Here is a 20,620-nt window from a genome sequence, read left to right as displayed (position 1 = left end):
AAGGAAGGCATCTAAGGGACTTTTACAATTGCCTGTGATATGGGGTAAAATCTGAGTAAAAGCACTTCTCTAAAGTGAGTCTGCTAACTGCTCAGAGTTTTGAGACTTGATCCATTGCTAATATTTTATCATTATATATATTGATAAAATTTTCACTTGCATGCAGAGAATGACAATTTGTTACATATTCTTTTGTTTTAATATTACTTGCAGCTTCACTCTGAACAATTACCTGTTGTTACAAGTGTGTTTAAGCTGCAAATAAGCAGCCCAAACCCATCTTCTACTGAAGGAAGGAAGGTTGTGGCAACTCTCAGCACGCTGAGAGTGCAGTCTTAGAGAAATGCAGCTGAGTTAATGCAGAAGCCTCTGACGTTTTTCATTTTCTTGGAGGTGCTACTTTGCTATGGAGTAAAGTACAATTATGTCTATCATACACAGCACAGAGTGTTGCATCATCTTAGTCTTATTTCACAACAATCATTACCTAGAAAATCACAGCAAAAGGCAGTGTTCACGGAAAAGGGTATGGCTGTCAGTCAAAATCATTCCCTTGGCTTCTTTCCATGATTAGCAACTGAGCATAAAGAAATGTAGTTGTTATAAAAGGCCTTCCCATGACTCTCTTGTGCTCTACAAGCCTCGTGTTTAGCTCTGAAAGCGGTATCCTTCTACTGGCATGGGGCAAGCCCTTCTCTCAAGCTTTGGAAAACCAGACTTACTTGGTAGCCTCTGGAATGATACTGCAGGAATTACATCAGGTTTCCACAAAACCATGCCTGGACTTTAGCTAGAGTATTCACAAGACATTATTTTGATTTGGGCTGAACAGTTTTCCAGAAAAAGGCAATGTTATTGCTGAGAATTGAGTGTCTGTTGTATAACAGATAAGGTAATATTTTGGTTTCTCCCAGTCCAGAAGCTGTTTTCATGAGAGATTTCTTTACATATTTGCTAACGAAACTTTTAGCAAACATCTGGGGGAGAATCTTGCCATTGCTGTTTTGCAGCATCTGGACACAGTTGTTTCTATCTACAGAGTGCATCACTTTCTGTTAATCCATTGCATTCTGTCCTTTTCTGCTTTCTTCCTGCACGCAGCTTGTTCTTCCCCATCTGCTGCCCACACTTTATTACTTCTCTCCCTTTCAGCCCAACAACCCCTTTTCAAGGCAGGCCAATATCTCATGCTGCCTCTGCTTATGCTTACTGGAGGAATTCCCAGGGTGACGCTCTGACACAAGATAGTCCATCACAGATTCTCTGGACCTAAAATATTTAAGCATTTACAACACTGTCTTTCTAAGCATGCTACAGAGTAATTCCAGGCCAAAACTGTGCATACACAACCATTCTTCATCTCACCTAGGGTAAGACAGGCACTCCAAATCAACTGCCATTTCCCTGGCAACAAAGAAAAATTTGGCTCAGCAAAGTGTCTCTGCTGAGGATCCATAGACTCCTGGGACTTCTGAGTGGGCACGATACGGCTCTCCAGTGTGATAGCTGACACTGGGTTGATACATCATTCTGTAGGCTTTCACTAGTCAGGTCAGAGTTTTTTTTTTTTTTTTTTCTCCAAAGCTTCAAGAAAAAAAACAAACGTAGAAAAGATGTGCAGTTCCTTCCCCTTCACATCCACTTCTCCAGTCATGAACCCTTTCCAGCAGTGTTCTGCTGGCTGTGACCTGGTGAGTGTGTCCCTAATGCTAACAAACCTGCATACACTTGTCATTCAGAACATCTTTAGAATTGCTCTCCATCAATGCTTACCTTAAAAGTACCTTAAAAATCCTTCTTCTTCCTTCGTCTATGTTCTGTTGCCTCACTGGTTGTTGCAGGTGCTTTCTATGTTATCACTACCTATTTAACTGATGCCTTTTCCTATTTACTTGTTTTTGTTTTTCCCTCTCTGTCTTTTTTTTTTTTTGTGATGTTATTCTCATCTTTCACATGGAAATGTTTTATAATGAGTGTATGAGTGAAAATGCATAAAAATATGTTCTTTGATGTAAGAAAAACATTATTTCCAGTAGGTATTGAAATTACTGCATGTCACTTGTGCTCAGTAAATACTGGTGCCAGTTTCTGTCTGGACAGTTGTACAGTTCCAGTTAAAACAAAATATGAATAGTTCATTGGTAAGGTGCTGCTTCCAGCAAAATCTGTCAGAAAGTCACTGAAACTTCTCAATTAACTCAACAATGTTAATGTGGTTTCAGAAAAGAGAAAATGGTCACGTTTTCTTGCACTACTGGGGATAATGCCAAGTATGTGGTATTAAATCAACTATCTGGTAATAAAAGTTATATGGAAACAGATTTTGGTTACTGCGCTTTCTGCAGGTTCAGAACGCACATTGAACGACTGGCTCACATCTTCTGCGTGAGGAAGGTGAGGCTGTGTAGGGGCCAGTCACTGCCCAGCCATGAGGGCTTTGTCTGCCTGGTTGGCATCTCTGCGGCGTAGCTTCTGCCCATGGTAGTGCGGTAAGGAGCTTGCTGATCAGGTGTGCTCTTTTTGAACTAAAGGTAAATGTTTTCTTCCAGTATCAAAAGGTCTGTAGTTGGCCTTAAAGGTGCTGTCCATTTCTGCTGTCTTGGCTGCGGACCAAGTTTCTCAATTTTCTTTTTCCACCCTTGTTCCAATTAACAATAATAATGCTAGTTCCTAGCCACAAAGCACCAGTTTTAAACTTATGATTGCAAATAATAGTAACATTTAATATTAAAGCATTTGTAAAAAGCACATTTTGACATACATATATATATATTTTATATATATATATATTTTTTTTTTTGTAAAAAGCATATTGTGACAGATATATAGAAAACTAAAACTGAAGTACTACTTCTGGTAAATACATTAGTTCTGTGGAATTTGTTCTGCACTGCTTGGTGTTAAACAGAGTGACCTACTGAGGCTATCTCTATAAAATGCCAAACATGCCCCAGTTTAAGTCAGTCCTTGTCTGTGGACATCACATGTGTACAGCCCCTTGTTATTTACTCTTTTATTCTGCCACTTGTAACCCCAGAAGTTATTGCTGCATCAGTTTAATTCTTTGTTGCCTTGTCTCTAAAACTGTGACTGAGCTCGAAACCCAAATTGAATTCAGGCATGCCTTTTTAAAAATCTTTATTAAAGGAAGAAAAACATTTGCAAATCATTGCAAATTTATACTGGAATTTAAATGTAATGATATAATGTGTCACATATTTGAAGAATGATAGTTACTACTCCATAAAGTCCCCAAAGCTAGCATCAAGTGAGAAGATCTTTTTAAGTGAACTCTTATCCTCTCCTCTTCCCTCAGGGGAAAAACAACAACAACAACAAAAGAAACCCCACTAAACTCTCTCCAGTTTTGTGCTTGTTTTTCATTCTGAGGGCTGGAGCTGAGGAAAATTGCGATGAAACCAGAAGGAACCTGCCTTGGTTTCAAACAGGCATTGTCAGTGGTTGCTGGTGACTTAAATTACTGCTTTCTTACTGCTGGTCTTAAACAGTTTTGCTGGGCAAGACCTGAAAGCTGTTTTCTGAATCCTGCAGTATGATATGAACATGCAGTGTGTAGCAACTAAGGAAGGAGAATCTATTTTTAGTATTAAATAAGTTGTCAACAGAAAATATAATCATATTGGCTGCTGGATTGTGCTCAGTGACATAGCTGTCTTGTTTGTTTGGCTCATATGTGAGAGAAGGAGAACAGCCATCACCTTAATCAAATGGCTGCAGGTTTCTGCCTCCTGTAAAGGGAAGCCCTCAGAGTTTGCTCCTTCATCAGATTTAAAGCCCAGGGAAAAAGGAAACCGGAAAGAGAAAAACCCCAGAAAGCTTTTCAGCTGGATGTTTTGTAGCAGGAAAAAGCTGCAGCTCTGCCAGAAGAGAAACGACTTTCACTTCAGCAGACTGCAGCAGCTGGTTTAGACAGAAGATCTGTAGAAGAAGCAAGTTTTGAGAGCTTCAAGTTGTCAAATGTGTTCTTCAGATTATTAATTGGAGAAAAATATTCTTTTAGTTAACCACTTAGCTTCATTTACTGTGTGGGAATGTTGGCTTTTTTTTCCACATTCATTGCTACGGTCCTCTGAGAATCTGATTGAACATTACAAAAATCAAAGTAAATATCAGATAATATCATTATCTTTTAGTTCTTTTAAACTAACCTAAAACAAATGCCTTCATCATGCAAAGTTTTTGTTTGTTTTTAAAGCACTTGTGTAAAGGTTTTTGCTGCCATGTAAGTAGTTCCAGCAGAAGGATCAGGTCTCATATGTGGCTGGAGGCAGGCCCAAGGCTGGTGAATGTAATATGGTTTACCCTCTTCCTCTACTTCTTTCTCGCAGTGAATTTAGGTTTGGATACTTCTGGTCCTACAACTTAGGAGGAGAGAGCATATGGAGGAAAGGCTGTGCATTAAGCCAAGAATGGAAATGGGAGAAAGGGCTATTTTCCCTGTTCCTACACAGCCTCAGGTGAAGAAAAGGTTGAGCTGCTTGGAGAGGTGAAAACGAGATGTGCAGCTTCTGTGAGAGAGTTGTAAGAGTAGGGGGAAGGTGTCTTGCAAGCAGCTTTCAGTGTATCAGGCATGAGTTGTCTGTTTTAAATAACTAATTCACCGAAATCAATAAAGGACCACCCCTCCATCACAGGCTTTTCTGCACTTGGTTATATTTTTTTTGCCATTCTATATTTTTCTTGTACAAGTATATAAACAATAGGGGAAAAAAATATTTGATCTCCAAAAGTTGTAGGTCCCCGTGCTTTGAATGCAAAGGACAATTGTCTAGGAGCAGCGTAGGGAATTAAGTGCACCAGCAAACATAGTGTTAGATGTTTTATCTGAGTAATACCAAGAAAAATAGCACTTGCAGATTCAGAGCTTCCCTTACCGTAGTCTGCAATATTGTAATATCTTTTTGGCATAGCCTATCTGACTTGCCTAAAAACTTTTGCAATTTTGAGGATCTCTTGGTCCCTTTACTCCATTGGCCATCAATATAAATAAATAAGTAAAACATTCTAGCTATTACTAATTGTGTAGATTGAAGGTAGCAACCTTGGTAAATTCAGTCCTAAATAATGCTGGAGTTATTCTGTTTACAATGACATTTGTAGAAATTAGGGGCATTCACATTGCATAAGAAGCACTTAACTTTCCACATTTGCTCCACTCTGAATTATGTTAAATTACTAGGCCACCTTCACTTATAGGCCTCAGTTGAAGAGCTGTAAATACATCCTTGTGTTCAACTTAATCATGGAGCTGAGACACGAATAATGCTTTATATCAGAGAGCCAGAAGCTTAGCTAGCGCTACTTAATAGACAACTGCCATTTGTGCTACCTGTAAATTGGAAGTACAGGAAAATGCAGAGACTGGGAGAGAGAAATTAATATAATGTAAAAAACATTAATATCAGGCTTGTAAGATAACCCAGCTGAAAATTGTGGCAAGCTTATTAGGTAGAATAACATACCTAATATATTGAATGCTTTTGAAATTTAAGCCTAATGTTTATACCACACAAGCAGTATTAAAGTCACAGTACTTAATATTAAACATAAAATCAAGTTTGAATTAATTTCCTTATTTGTATTATTATTATTATTATTATTTTGCTTATGCAACGGTTAAAGAGGTGTGGAAATAACTTGGACAGTTGGTAGACTGATATACACAAGCTTGGAGGAATTCTCATGCAGTATTGGAGACAAAAATTAATAAAACAAGGATTTCTAATAGGATTCTGCTTTTTTTTTTTTTTTTTTTTTTTTTTTCTGTGCAGTGTCTTTTCCTCTGTAAAATGACATGACTGTTCAAAATTCTGAACTGGGGCTCTCAGGAGGAATGCTGCCGTCACTTGAGGAAAAATGTATATTGAAAAGTGACAGGTGTCAGATGGTGGTAATTATGGCATCTTAAATATTTATAAATTTCTAAGTACTGTAAAAATATATTTCTTCATCTGGAAGATTCTGTAATGTTGGAAATTATATTCCAGATTTTTATTGCCTAAGGCTGTATTATAAATGATAGCTTTGGATTCTGAAAACTTGTTTTTTCACCATCTACAGTCAATTAGAGGATTACAGAATGATAGGAAGTTAAAAATATATTTGGTGTTCAGGAACATATATCAAATGGCCCATCTAAAAAGGTGTGTTTCTAGATTTTGTATTTCTTGGTGGTTTACTATATTTTACAATAATAACTGCACTTTTCAACTTTAGTATTGTCGCATGTAATTTTTCAGTGAGCACCAGCTTATAGCTACTGTTCCATTATTTGTTTAGCTCTTTGATTTTGTCTTAGAATCAACCGCACTTCAATGCCTTGAGTGTATGAGAAAGCAGCAGTCTTGTAAAATATTCAGAAAGATAACAACATACATTTGAGAGTGGTATAATGCAGGAAATAGTGTGCCTTGTGTTTGTGTGTTTAGATGCAATCTTTCCTTTTGTAAAGCAGAAGAAAATCTGGTATGCAAAAGACAACATAGCCTTCAGTAAAAGCCCATAAGGATGTTGACTGCTTCTACTTGCATTTCTTAAGGTACAATGAGTACTAAATAATTCAGTGCTATTTCATCAGCATGTCCAGTGTCACATCTCACTGCAAAGTGCTGAATGTGGTAACTTTTGAAGACAATTCAATCAGAGTCAGTGAGATGCCACAGGATGTCACTGGGCTGGAAGACCAATGCCCTTACATTACCTAGGATGAACAAACTAAATAATTTAGAGTTTTAGAGTTAGTATTTTTGGATTTTGAATTCCATGTGTAGGATAAAGGTTAAAAGTTTTTTATTTTTTTAAATGAATTTGAATAATATTGAATAGCATGAAATAGTTTGTGTTGAATGTTATTAGGATAAATCCTCCATTCATATGAATCAGGACAGACCCGTTTAAGTTTCATAGAGATTTGCAGAAATAAATTATGTGGGAAACCACTGATATAAAAATTGGTTCAAATGCAGTGATTATATTTTCTTCTCACAACTAAACCTTAAAATCCTGAATTAAAATGGTAGAGATCTTTTTACAGTCTCCTTCAGCACTTAGGTTGACTCATTAATTTTAGGAAGCTGAAAGAACAATACATGATACACTGTACTCTGTCAGTTACAGGAATATATTAAAGACAAACCTTTTCAATATTCTCAAAATAGAATACAAAACTAACTTGATTACCTTAGTTTAAAAGTTTTAAAGATGTTTACAGTTTGAAAGAGGACGTAACGGAAAATGAATTTGCGTTAGATAGTCTGTGAAGAGGGTTCCCAGATTAATTGATGTGTGACCTTTTTAATTTTCAGCTCATATTGGAATAAAATGTTTCCATGGGTCAGTGCATTTGACAGTTTAGTTTGCACATAGTTCTCCAGGAACCTGAGGATAACTGTTCAGGCAAATCTGAACAGGTGCTCCAGTGTTACTTAAAATGAATGATCTGTTTCATAACCCAGAAGTTTTCTCACAGATCTAGGTCTAGAGCATATTCAACTTGTTTTTGTCCTTCTGACAATCTTTCACTTGTTTTAAAGTTCTGTAGTTCTATGTCCTACATTGCCAGACAGTGCTTGCTGTTTAGCTGTTGATTAGATCTTTTACCGGCACATGCCATTTGCAGAAAGCAAACAGGATCTTGACAGTCTGTTATAACCAGAGAAGCTTAATTATGAGAATTTTTTAAAGTATTTTTGAAGTTGTGCTCTCATTAAGAAATGATTTGGATAGTGTGAGACTGCTTACATCTTCAGGTAAAATTTCAAAGAAGGGGGAAAAGTTTCCAACATAGTTGTAGTCTCTCATTTTATCAAATTTCCAGTGTAACATGCATCTTGCTCTTGGGCACTTGGGTTCATTTTTTTTTTGTTTGCTTATTTTGTTTTCTCTGTAGGAACTGAAATCCATCTCCTAAAACAATGTCCTAAAGCCCATGCATTAAATTTCTATAGGCTGGGATGATCTTTCAGGCTGTCTTATTGATTTTGTTTAAATTTGCATGAAGCATCCTAGAGCAGCAACTGGAACTCACACAACCTTCCAGTAAATATTTTAACCTCTCAGACTAGAAAATCAATCTGGGGCCTAATGGCTATGGAAGCATAATAGAAGTGTCTCAGAAGAGTGTGTTGAAGTAATTCTTTCCTCAGAATTCCTTATGAACTTAAAATCCTGGGAAAGACCACATTCCCTTGAGTGAAGAAAAATCAGTAACGTGTAGGGTCTCGATCTGGTGGAAAACCAGGTAAGGACCCTATCACATTATAGCCACAAGCTGTTGCACATTTGTTTTTGTGTTTTTCAATCAATAGTAAGATGCTCTAGTTCAAAATGAATTCGATGAGTTTTGCACAGTACAGATAATGTTTTTGGTTTCAACCATTTTTAATTGTTTACTGGGAACGATTTTTTGTTGACTTAGAACTCAAATATAAAACAAAGAGTAAACTATTTACAAGACCCCTCGAGCTGGTCTATCTGCTAGTCTGGTGTCTGTAAAGGATTTGGAGTAATTGACTGCTGGTTTTATTTTTGTCACGTGGACAAAGTGGAATGACCCTGGAAAAGTTTGCTCACTGGGATCAGACTTTCTGTAGATATGAAGTGGGAAAACAAATGTTCTTATAGAAGATACGAGAACAGAGAACTTAACATGGTATGTGCTTATCTTCAACATTATATTAGTGGATCATTGTGGAGATTTTATCAAAATAAGGGAACCTAACAAATTCTTGTTTCGAGTACTATAATTGGGCTATGTTCGGTAGGCTTTTATCCAACCATTTATGCTCTTCTTAAGGTGAAAACCTCCACCCTGGGAAATCCTACTTTTTGCTTCCCTCTTCCCGCTGTTAGTCGAATCAAACAAATGTGAAATGCTAGCAGCAATATACATACACATACATAAACATTATATATACATGCACATGGAGGTTGTATTGCTCTGTAGTACTGAGGAACCTTGAAGAGATCCTAGGTTCCTAGAAGAGATCAAACCTTGCTTAACTTGGTGCTTTGTGCACAAACCATGTGAGAAAGCCCCGATCCAGGTTTAAAATAAAATCCTGCATTTTATTGGCCCAGGAAATTTTTGCATTTATTCAGCCTTGGAAACAGTGGCATTGATTTGCTCAGGGGAAAGGTCATGGCTGGAATTAGAACACAGTGTGCTATGGGAACACCTGGAGTGAGGTCTCCTGCCTTCCACCTTGCTGCTTTATTGGACCGTGGGGCTGTTTAGCAGCAGCTTGATCTTACCTGCTGCCCCTCGAGGGAGAAAACAGCGCGGGGAAACTATGAATAAGGCAGTCCTTCTAAGGCACTGTCATAAATGATCATTTAAATCTTACTTAATGTTTTACATTGTTACCTTCTTTTCGAACTGTATATTTCTATTCAGTTGTTTGGAAAAAAAAAAAAAAAAGAGGTGGAAAGAAAGACAAGCAAGCTTGGGTAAAATAATTAGTATTCCAATGAACAAATCTGATCAATGATAAGATGAAAATGTAAATCTAAAACAATGTTTTACAGATAATCAGTTTTGTGATATACTTCATGTCACAGCCTTAGGCCTCATAAGCAAAAACATGCTTTTAAATCATTTTTTTTCCCTCTAGCTACCAGACTAATTTTCCATTGAAATGAGGTCGTTCATCCTTACCCAGACAATAGAAACTGCCAGTAATATCTGCATGCCTAACATTTAAGCTGAAGTTATTGGGAACAAAATTCTCTTAGGTTTCATAAATCTAGATTGTAAATATTTTTTAATACTTTGTTTCCCAAAATGAAATTGATGTATATATTTTTTTTTCAGCCTGGGGTTTCTCTAGTACAGCTCTTCTGAATATCTTTTGTATGCAATACTCAACATGGAAAATGTTTATTTTTATTTTTTACTTGTTATTTTTATTTTTTTAGAAACAAAATACAGCCCCCCCCCCAACTAGAAGCCAGCACTTTGTAAAAACTAATAAACTTATGTAGAGCTTTAAGCACAATGTTGAAAAAATGTTTTTTGCCTCTCTGTATTGCAAGAGTTTCCTAAACCATACATTCATTATTTCTATAATGTAAAGAAATAGATATATTTTATAGTATATAATTTATAAAAAGATGAACAAGAAAGTTAATTGCAAACTGTTCCGAAATTTTATCTGTTTATGCAAACTTAAAACTTTTTAAGCCATTTTTATTTTATTCTCTTTTGAAATTCCATTCGCAAAGGTTGTCTCAAAAGTTGTGTAAAACTTTTAGTTTTTAAATTGTTGCATCATGGACAAATTCTGCTTGCAGTGGAGTCTTTTTCTAATTAGTTTTCTAATTCATCCTGATAATGAAAGGTAAAGAGCCATGTTATCACACTCTCTTCCTGCCTCAGTTTTCATAGGTGGGACTGAAGGCAGAGCTGCGCACAGTAAGAACAGACTGTTACGGTGGTAGTTCACAAATTAGTAAATGAGATGTTTATACTTGCTAGTTCATGCTCATGACTCCGTACATGCTGGTCTACCTGCAAATCTTAAATGCACAAGTGCATGAGTTTTCCTGTTTGGTGTCAAAATCTTTAGATTTTTATTTTTTTTTGTGTACAAAATTCTTTTAGATACATGTACTGAAAATGCTCTTGCTACATCTACCCTGAAGCAACTTCTCTTTGCAGGGGCAGTTTTTACTTTAAAGAGAGATTTATTTTTTTCAAAGTAATAATTGTATGAGTTAGGAGTTTGTTTTTCTTTTTCTTTTCTATCAAAGCCACTGGGTGAATTCAGGAATAAAGTATGAATACAAGGAGGTGCTTACAGTAGAATGAACTTAAAATCTACTTTAGGTAGATATCCGAGTTGGTTTTAAGTATATGTTCTATATGTTTTTAAGATATAATCTTGTATATGTTTGTGCTGCAATCAGTTGTGCTTTCCCTCCTTAAGTGTCACTGGGAATTTGTTAATAGAAAAAGCTTAGCAGTGGCATACTGAAGGGTATAAAAGCCTGTCATATCAACAGCGTAGCAGACCTGAGGTCAGACAGTCACCCCCTCCCCCAGTTGCTAAGATCTCATTTTCTGCCTGTTCAGGGAGGTATGAACTTTGTTCCTTCTTAAACATGAAAATGAGAATGTGGCAGGTTTTATGGGGTGAGGAATGAATAGGTCAGAAAAGCTCAAGACCCAAACGAGTACAGGTACAGGTGATCAGAGAAGGAGATCTGAATCTGTTCTGAGGATGTGGAGAGTGTACCAGTAAAAACAATCTATAGCTAGAAATGTTTAGTGTGAAAAATATGCTGTCATAAGTGGATATCTTGAAGAATGAGGGCACCTCTGAGTCTTTTCCTGATATATTGATAATATTTTTTGATAATGTAGTGGTGTAACTACATCATTTTGTTTGCTTCTTAAAGATGTATGTTTTGCTATCAATAGTAGACTTTTAAATAATGAATTAACTCTCCAGTAGAAAGTAGGAGACTATTTGCAACAATTAGAGGTCTTTTGAACAGTATACACATTTTAAAAGCTTATCTGCAAAACCTGTTTTTGTGTTTGTGTGTTGCACACTGCAGTGGGGCTCCAATTTTGTTAGACCTTTTCCTTGGAATTGCAGCTGTGATGATGGAATCCTCATGGCCAGTCCAGGCATGTTGAAAATCTTTCTCCTTAAACATACTGAAAATTCTGTAACAGCACGTTTTCTGGCTTGATATAAACCCGTAGTTCAATTTCTATTTATTACTGCTCTGTTGCTTTATTACTGTCCATCTAAAAAGTAATCCAGAGGAATAGCTAAAGAAGTAGTAAATGAGAGAAGATAGGGAAAAAAATTAATATAGATTTTTGACTCTAACAAGCTGAGTATATTCATGAATACAAGGGATACGTGTTATGAAAAGTGTGTTTAGGATCTACTCTAGGCTTCATCCTCCTTAATACTCATCTCCCTTTTTAAGAATGAAGTGATAATTGTGTTTAATGCTAGGTTCTAATTGACTAAAGTGGTGCTGATGCCTAAGTCCTCTGCGATGTGGGCTGCATCTCTTCCAACCACTTGCCAGAAAATTGTTGTCCAAAATTTGGTAGCTGGCAATCTAGATCTTCTGACTTTATTGCAGATTGGCAGGTTTCACTCTGCCTCCTGTGGTTGCTGTTTGCATTTTGGTACATGGCTGTGTATAGTCTGATCTCATGCCTCCATGTAAAGAGTATGCCTTGGCTCACCATACTTTCTAATTCACATTTTCCTATGATGTTAGCCTTTGTTTCTGAGCAGAATATTTCTTTGTTTCTTAGAGATTTTTTTTTACCAGAATTTAAGAAAAGTAACAATTTCAAACATAGATTGATGTATATTTGGCAATAAGGTATTTTTATAGCTGCAGCTTATCGTGACAGTGATCTTTAAGGCACTAGTAGCTTGCTTTGTAGGTTATGGCACAATCTGAGGGTGATCTTGATTATAGATATTATGCAAAGCACTTCATTATAAATGAAAACAATAACAAAAATAGTCAAAGGAGTTTTTCACACCCTGTTTTCAGCTTTTGGTAGAGTCCACACACATCACACCTTTGACCATTGTATTAAAGAATCTCAATCACAGGAACACTTGCTTCTAAGGACAGGCTAGCCCCACTCATCTCCCACTCTCATTTTTTGGTGCACATCAGCCAGGAGTTCAGTCTGCACTCACATCTGTAACATACGCAAGTTGCATCTAAGAAGATGGAAGAATATGATCAAAGAAATTCAATGGGATTTGTGTTTATCATTTAAGGCCAATTTTAGCTGAAGGGAAAATCTTGCTGTAATAAGACCCAATGATAAATGTTACTGTTATATAGGAAGCAACAGAATGATCAGCTATAGAATTTATATCTATTAATAAAACATATAGCTCTAAATACTTAAATCAACATCTGCTATTTAGTTAGGGTGACAACATAAGCATATGTATACAGTTATCAGGAGTCTGTTTAGAAAAAAGATACAACTAATCAAACATTTGGTAATATTCCATGACTGTTTTGGGAGAGTTTTATATGATTTTTAATGCACATTTTCTCTTTTTTCTACATTTGTTTTTCTAAGTTTGTTAGTATGCACAGTCAAGTTTAAGCAAACTTTCTTAATTTCTAGGTCTTAGAGTGAAAATTATTTTAGCATCTGACAGCATTTTATTCAGTAAAACTATAGTGTTGCATAGTACCTTTTCTTTTGATCTGTTTATATTTTTGTTTTGAAAGTTCACAATGTTAAACACGGGTCAGAATTCTTATGTCAGAAGAGGTGGTATTTCCTGAAATGCCAAGAGGCAAAGAAGGCTCAAACCAATCTCTGCATTCACTGGAGTAGTTATAACGGTGTGTTGGCAGAGCCTGCAGTGTTGTTCCTTACTGAGGAACCCACAGTGAGAGGAGCTCTGCTGGGTATTTCCTACAGAAAGGAGGCGTAGCATTTGTCCTTCAGCAGTGCAAGAAAAAGCTTCTAGTTTTCCTCAAGTACTGTCAAAATATTTACCAGAAATTGAAGAATGGTTTCTTGTTTTGTTTGCTTCTGCTTAAGTTAAACTACTTACAGTTATTATCTTAGCAGAAATTTTTAATCGATGTATGCCTATGCTTTCAGCTAATACAAATATAAATACTACGGTGATCATTTTCTTTCACTGAGAACTGCTTTTTTTTGGTAAATGTGACATGCTGAGCAAAACTTTAAACCCTATTATGCTAGACAGCGGTCTAGTATTATAGTTACCTGGTGTTATTTAGTTCTTCAAGAAGGATGTGCAAAAACATTTTAACTGGGAAGGCTAATGGCTGCTTATTGAACTGTATGTTCAGCTCTGTAGATCCTTTAACATGACGTAGCCACATGATAAAATATGTCTGCTGATAGGATTGACACATAGTTATGCATCTGGTAAGGTAAGGGAAGGCAGGTCCTTCCAGCTGTCATATGCACATCTGTCCTGGGGAGTGAACTTGGGACTTCTTTTTTTCCTGCTTTGGCAGGGGGGTTGGACCTGATGATCTCTTGAGGTCCCTTCCAACCCCTACAATTCTGTGATTCTCTGTGCCCTTAGTTTTGTGACTAGTGCATGTGTGGACTCTCTGCACCATCATACATTAATCTATAACATCATGGGGGATGCCTTAGTGGTGGTTGGAAACTCAAGGAGCAATTCCTGTGATGGAAGAGGGAGCACGCCTCCTGCAGTTCTCCCTCACATAGCCTGCTCCCTCCCCATTTATTTCTGTAGGGCTGATCCTGAGACAGGAGTTATTCCCTCAGGCAGCATCCACCTTGCAGGCCATGCACTAGTTTATTGTCCACATCAAACTTCTCTAAAAACTAAACTAGGAAACTTGACTTAACCCATGAAAAGCTCAAAGCTCTGTTAACACAAGTGATTTGACTAGCAATGGAGAAATGTCTAAATTGGTAGCAGTTATTTAAAGTTATTTCTGGATTGCCAATCATCAGCATTATATATAGGGGGAGGATAAAGTTCTATGTGAAAGAATTTGGCTCTTGTGCTCAAGTCTTACCTTTTAAGAGCTGGTCATCCAATTAAACCAGTTTCTTACTTGGGATACATTTCTCTGGTAGCATCAATGGAGTTGGCCTACTGTTGGGATATGTTTCTTGATGTTTCTGAATAGTACTCAATACATGGAGAATCATGCTTACTTATGTACAGACACATATGGATGTTAATATTTGTATAAACTTATCCAGCAGTGAGAAGAAAGCACAGATAAGATACGACCCATTTGGTGTTACTGTATGTTAAGCTGTATCGATTCATTTGATATCACTCTCAGCTAGATGTGTCCTCTTAGCATATGGACTTCTTGACACAGAAATGTAGGCCCCAATTTCAAGTCACACCAAATAATTTTAACCTAGCAGCTGGATTTAGGAAAGCCTTTTGGAGAATGACCAACTCTGAGAAATCAACAGTGTTTCTACTTTGCCTATGAAATGGGCAGAATTACAAAGGACAGGCTTGATAACCAGAACTTTGCACTCAGCTTATTTCCTTTCATGTCGATAATTACTGACTGAATGCAGGCTTCAGTTAAACCTGTATGTAAATGTTAAGATTTGGCAAATAGGCTGAAAGAGGTATTTAGTATTTGTGAGTTATTAGCTTTGTGTATAAGCAACGTATAAGGGTGTGCAAAACCTTGCCTCTTTTTATATCCTGCATAAGCAAAAGATAGTTATCAGTAGCTAATGGGCAAGATGTTTTTCTTCAACTGAGAGTCTACTGAATGCAATGTGTGTTTTGGTTGTTGATCCTCAGCTATGAGGGCTTTTCTTGTATATTTGTCTTTTTTCTCCAGTATATATGAGAAGATGGACTATTCTCTAACATAAAATGTTATGCCAAGTCTTTATAAAGACTACACTTTTAATGTGAAGAGTAGCTCTGGATAAAAATCTGTTGATTTATTCTCTTGTCTTGTTTTTGGCTCATATCTCTGACTACAGTTCAGTACTCGTTCAGTACTATTTTGTTCTCTATTTTAAAACTACAGACATGTGGTGCTGGTGTTCTCTAATTCTTCTTTTGCTTTATAAGTTTGAGTTGATTATGGCCAACATATAAAATGTATTCTGACTCGATTAAGATTTCAGTCCAAAACCTTTTTTTTTTTTTAAAAAAAAAAAAAAACAATAGAAAGAACTCATAACAGAATTTCAAACTCAGTAGGGAGTTTAATTATTTTTCTTTTTTAGCAATTTATTCACCAGTTGGAGTCTTTTCTGTAAAGGATCTTGATTGAAAGACTGCCTATTTTCTTAGCTGGAATTCAGTAAGTGAAATATGTAGCGGGAACAACAACAAAGATTAATTTTAGGGAAACACTTGTTAAGAAAAATGATCAAAGGACATGTATTGGAACTGTGATTCTTCCATAAACCTAAGGTTTATTCTTGGTAATGCAGGAATGATAGGACAACCCGCTTTCCAATCTTGCTGGAAATATTTAACCAGATTCTCTGGATTGTTTTGTTCTATAAATGTCATTCACAAACTTCATCACTGTGCCACCATAACTCTTCCAGGTTATGTTCTAACAGAAGGATATTAAACGGGAAGGATTTAAGTATGAACCCTTGCAGTACTGCATTTGTTACCAGCATCCAGGTAGAGTAAGGGCCACTAATCACTACCCTCTGACCTCAGGCATCTAAGCAGCTCTTCACCCATCTGGCTATCCACCCAGGCAGACTATAACATCTGAACTTTGACGCAGAAATGCTGTGGGAGATACTATTGAGAGCCTTGCTGAATTTGGGGTAAATGATTTTCATTGGTCTCTTTGTTCTCAAATTCAAACATTTCATCATAGAAGCCAGATTGGTCAGGCACGACAGAATTTACAAATCCATGCAAATTGTCTGTGCTTGAGCCAAAGTCTTTTGAAGGAAATCCTGAGAAGCTTTTCTTATTTATCAGTTGTTCTGTATGAATTTATGCAAATTAGAATAAGAGTAAATACTTTTATATATTAATATGTTCATAAGAGGACATAAAATATTTCCTCCTGGTATTTAAAATCAGTTTCTCAATGCTGAGTAAAGTCCACAGTCTTTGTTTCAAGGGGATGGTGTGTGGACCAATACATATCTTTTTAGTTGTTTTCCTTTTTAGTGGACTGATCAGGCTGTGAATTGGTTTATAGGGAGTTAAAGGATGATTTTGCATTTTGTATTTGAAATATCTAATCTTCTTTATCCAGGTATTGTGATCATGGTTTGAGGGATGACTATGGAAAAAATGACAAACTAATAATAAATATCTTTACGAGCTCATCTTGGAATTTGTTTTGGTTTTACTGGTGAAGTGTCTTCTAAACCAGAGTACAGATTCCTTTGTCTGACGTCTATTACTGTCCTTAATGGGAATAAACCCTAGGTGACAAAAGACACACTGGGAGATGATAAACTCAGTACAGTATTTTGAGTAAACTCGGATGGTGTTCTAAGTAGTTATTTCTCATGTTTGAACTGTACTTTGTGACAGTGATCATATGTATATCTACTATGTGTTTTGTAAGAGGAACAAGCTTACATGCTGCATTTCAAATGGCAAATAAATTTATTTCAACTCTTCTTAGGTTTGGGAGCCTTAAAATCTGCTTGTTTTGAAACTTCCTGAGCTCTTATTGCCATATGGTACTGTAATGGCTTTTGACCTGAAGTGACATTACCAGAAATTGTATCAAATGTCAGTGATTATGAACAGGAAGGGAATGCTAGAGCTAAGTTGTTTCTGATTTTTATTGGCTTGAACTTCTGCTTAAGGACAATTTGAATCGCTTGTTCATGATTAATCAAAATTGTTATTTCTGATACGTCTTAAAGAATTCATCTCCAAGACACCACAGGAATGAAAATAGTTGCTATCTGGGTGACTGTTATGGGACACTAGAGATGTTCCAGGCCACTACATCAAGGTATAACACAGTGTAATGGTAATGATTTTACAGGGGTTGCGTATAGGGATTGTATTTCCAGAACTGTCACAGACATGGATGATCAAATTGCAATTAATTTAAATTGATATAAACTAGGATTAATCCTTTAATACGACCCAAAATACAAATACTATTCAGCTAATATGCTCCTTAGTACAGAGAATTCAATGCTTTATCCTTGATTTTGCTCTTATATTTGCATAAGGAAGAAATTTTAAAAACTTTTGCTTAGGACAAAATCTGATCTCGGTTATTCTGGCATAAAACTGGAATAAGTCCTCTTTGTATAAATGGGATTCCTCAGATTTTATATTGCTGTGAGATTTGAATTTTACCCTTAGTCTCTAAACCATTCTTACTAAATATTGAAATTATTAAATAAAATAAGTAGGTCACACAAGTGGGATGATACTGTCCCTTATCTTTAAACAATATTCTAATTTGACTCTAGCACAATGAAAAGAAATGAATACTGTATGTGCTCCCATGTGAGCTGTCAGAAAGATAAAACTGAATATTCTCTAAATCAGCTTTTCCATGGACAACTGCTTCATCATCATTAGTATGTATATCCTTATTAATATCTAGGCCACCCAGTTATGAGACCCTAGACTGAAGCTTTTCATAATTTACATCTACTCCTATCATTTTCAGTGGGATTGTCTGCATGACCTATCACAGAATGAACATTTGATATATTTCTCTGAATCTTCTCAAAGTGGTTTTTGAATAAGTGTGAAGAATTTATACTTATAAGAACGAACGTATCCATCTGTTTTCAAAAGTTGGATTTATGCACAGTGTGATGATCCTTGCCAACTGCTTTACTTTAATTTTGTGTGAAAGGACTGGTCACTGTAAGGTGCCGGGGAATTTGCTATTGAGACAGTTTGCCAGGTGAGGACAGACACAAACCTACTAGAGGATTGGGTTAAGGTTATAGATAAATGCTTCTAACTTCTGAAATTGCCCACTTTATGCATATATTCCATTTTCAGACAATCTTTGGGCAAATCTGGAAAATTTTGAAGCTGTTTATATACCACTCACAAAGGTTCTCTTCATCTGGTTGAAAATTCAGCTCAGGACCAGATGTTCACTCATAGATAGAAATTGGTATAAATGAGAGTGGAATGGAGATGACTATACACAGGTTTGCAGGTAAAGTTAGGAGAAACAAGTGTATAGGTGATGTTAAGACTGGTTACTTATTCAAAGAATAATACAGTGTAGGCTGTACTACAGAAGATTTCTGACTGTACTAGTTTGAACCGTTGACTGCTCTGACAGCAACATAAAAATGAGGAATTCAGCTTGGTGTGGATCGATTTTGAGATACAAATTTCTGGGACAAGATTGGCCTTATTAAATTTGGAGTTTTGAATTTGTTAGAAATGCCAAATTATTTCTTCCATCCCTCAGATTTCTAGAAGCCTATATCCAGAGTAAAAAAGAAATGTTATGCCTTGTTCTTATTAATTACATTATTAATTACAACTCTATCAATGAAAGCAGAGGAAAATTAAAAAGAAAATAAACCCTAAATGAAAATCAGCCAAGCAATAAACACTGCTTATTAAGAAACAATTTCTCTATATGCATCTCTGGGGAGATCTCAGTGGAGACAGTATTATAACAGTCTTTTGTGGTGAGGGAACTCTTCCACAGACAAAAATAAAAACTCAAATTATAATGCTCATCAAATCAGCAGCTGTGTAACCTCGATCTGGGTGCCATGTAACTAGACTAGTTCATTTGTAAGACTTTCTTTTCTAAGAAATGGTGAAATCAATTTTCATTAGTTGTGCTAACAGAAAGTATATATTAATGGGTGAAAGCACATGATCCTAATAAAGCCTTTGGAAACCAAGGAAGCTCTTCAGCTCAGTTTCTTCAAATAAGTCAAGATACTAGTGTTAAGAAAAACATATTGGTTGATATTGAAGAATCCTAAACTGAAACTAAATCTTAGAGTTCTCTGTTTATCAGGATTAGTCAACATGCACAACTAGGTGTGCACAGTAAACAATTTGGTGTTCAACAAGATCTTTCACTACATAGAATTAAATTATGATGTAATTTCAGTAGTTCATTAAGATACTGAAAGAAGGAGTTAAAGCTTATCCCTTAGGAATGGTTTCTTGATGGTATGATCAGATAAACATCTTAATCTTGGACCCAATCTCTAAATGTGAGGAGTTAGCACAAGAACAGAGAATCAGACGAATCTTTTAGCTGCTTTCTTGTATGACTTCACTGAAGAGGGAAGGAATGCTTTCAGGATTTTGAGGTTGAGACTTCTGAATGGTACATCAAATTTGTGGAATAGTCCTTGTAGTATTTTTATCTGATACAGTAGTACACTGTAATTAAATACAGAGAATAAAATTCTGCCTTTTCATCACTGGGCTTGGAAATACTGTGAACAACTTTGGAGTTTTAGTACTTGCTTCTTCTGTAGTTGGTATTTTTTTTTGGTTGGTTAGGTTGTTTTGTTTTTGTTCTTTTGCCACATTCCTTCATGTTTACTGGAGTTTAACAGGAATTATTTTGTTGCAAGCTTAAACAATTCTGTTTCTTACTAGAGGCTTGTACTTAAGTCTTGTCTACAAACTTAAATTTGCATTTGAAAATCTGTCTCTTCAGTTATCAGGAGAATTTACCTCTCATGCATTTCTGTGTTTAGGTAGGAGCTGCTTAAGGTGAGTTGGACACTTCTGATGAAAATATGGTTTAATAATCACATATATTTCATAAATGTATATCACAACTATTGCTGGCTGTTTTCATGGCAAATACGACAAAGTAAACACTTACATATGTGTATATTTTATTCCTCTCTGGAGTAGCATAATGAAATAGTGACCTAGCAAGTTTTTCACTTCTTTGTATTGGTAGATTTCAATGTGTTCTTTGGATGTTTTGGTGTCTGTGGATGACATCTGTGGAAGACCTACTTTGGGGGCTGGGGAGGGGGTCCTTACATCAGTAAGCCTGCATTCAACATGCAGAGATCTAAACCATGATGTATACATATAAATATTATATATATATATTTAAATCTTTGAGGGTAACAGGATAAAAATCATATTTCATGTAGATTTTTTCAAGCTCT

This window comes from Cygnus atratus, chromosome 8 (assembly GCF_013377495.2).
Source record: "Cygnus atratus isolate AKBS03 ecotype Queensland, Australia chromosome 8, CAtr_DNAZoo_HiC_assembly, whole genome shotgun sequence".
NCBI classification, from domain to species: Eukaryota; Metazoa; Chordata; class Aves; order Anseriformes; family Anatidae; genus Cygnus; species Cygnus atratus.
The sequence above is the reverse complement of the archived record's forward strand: the minus strand, read 5'-3'. Positions refer to the sequence as shown.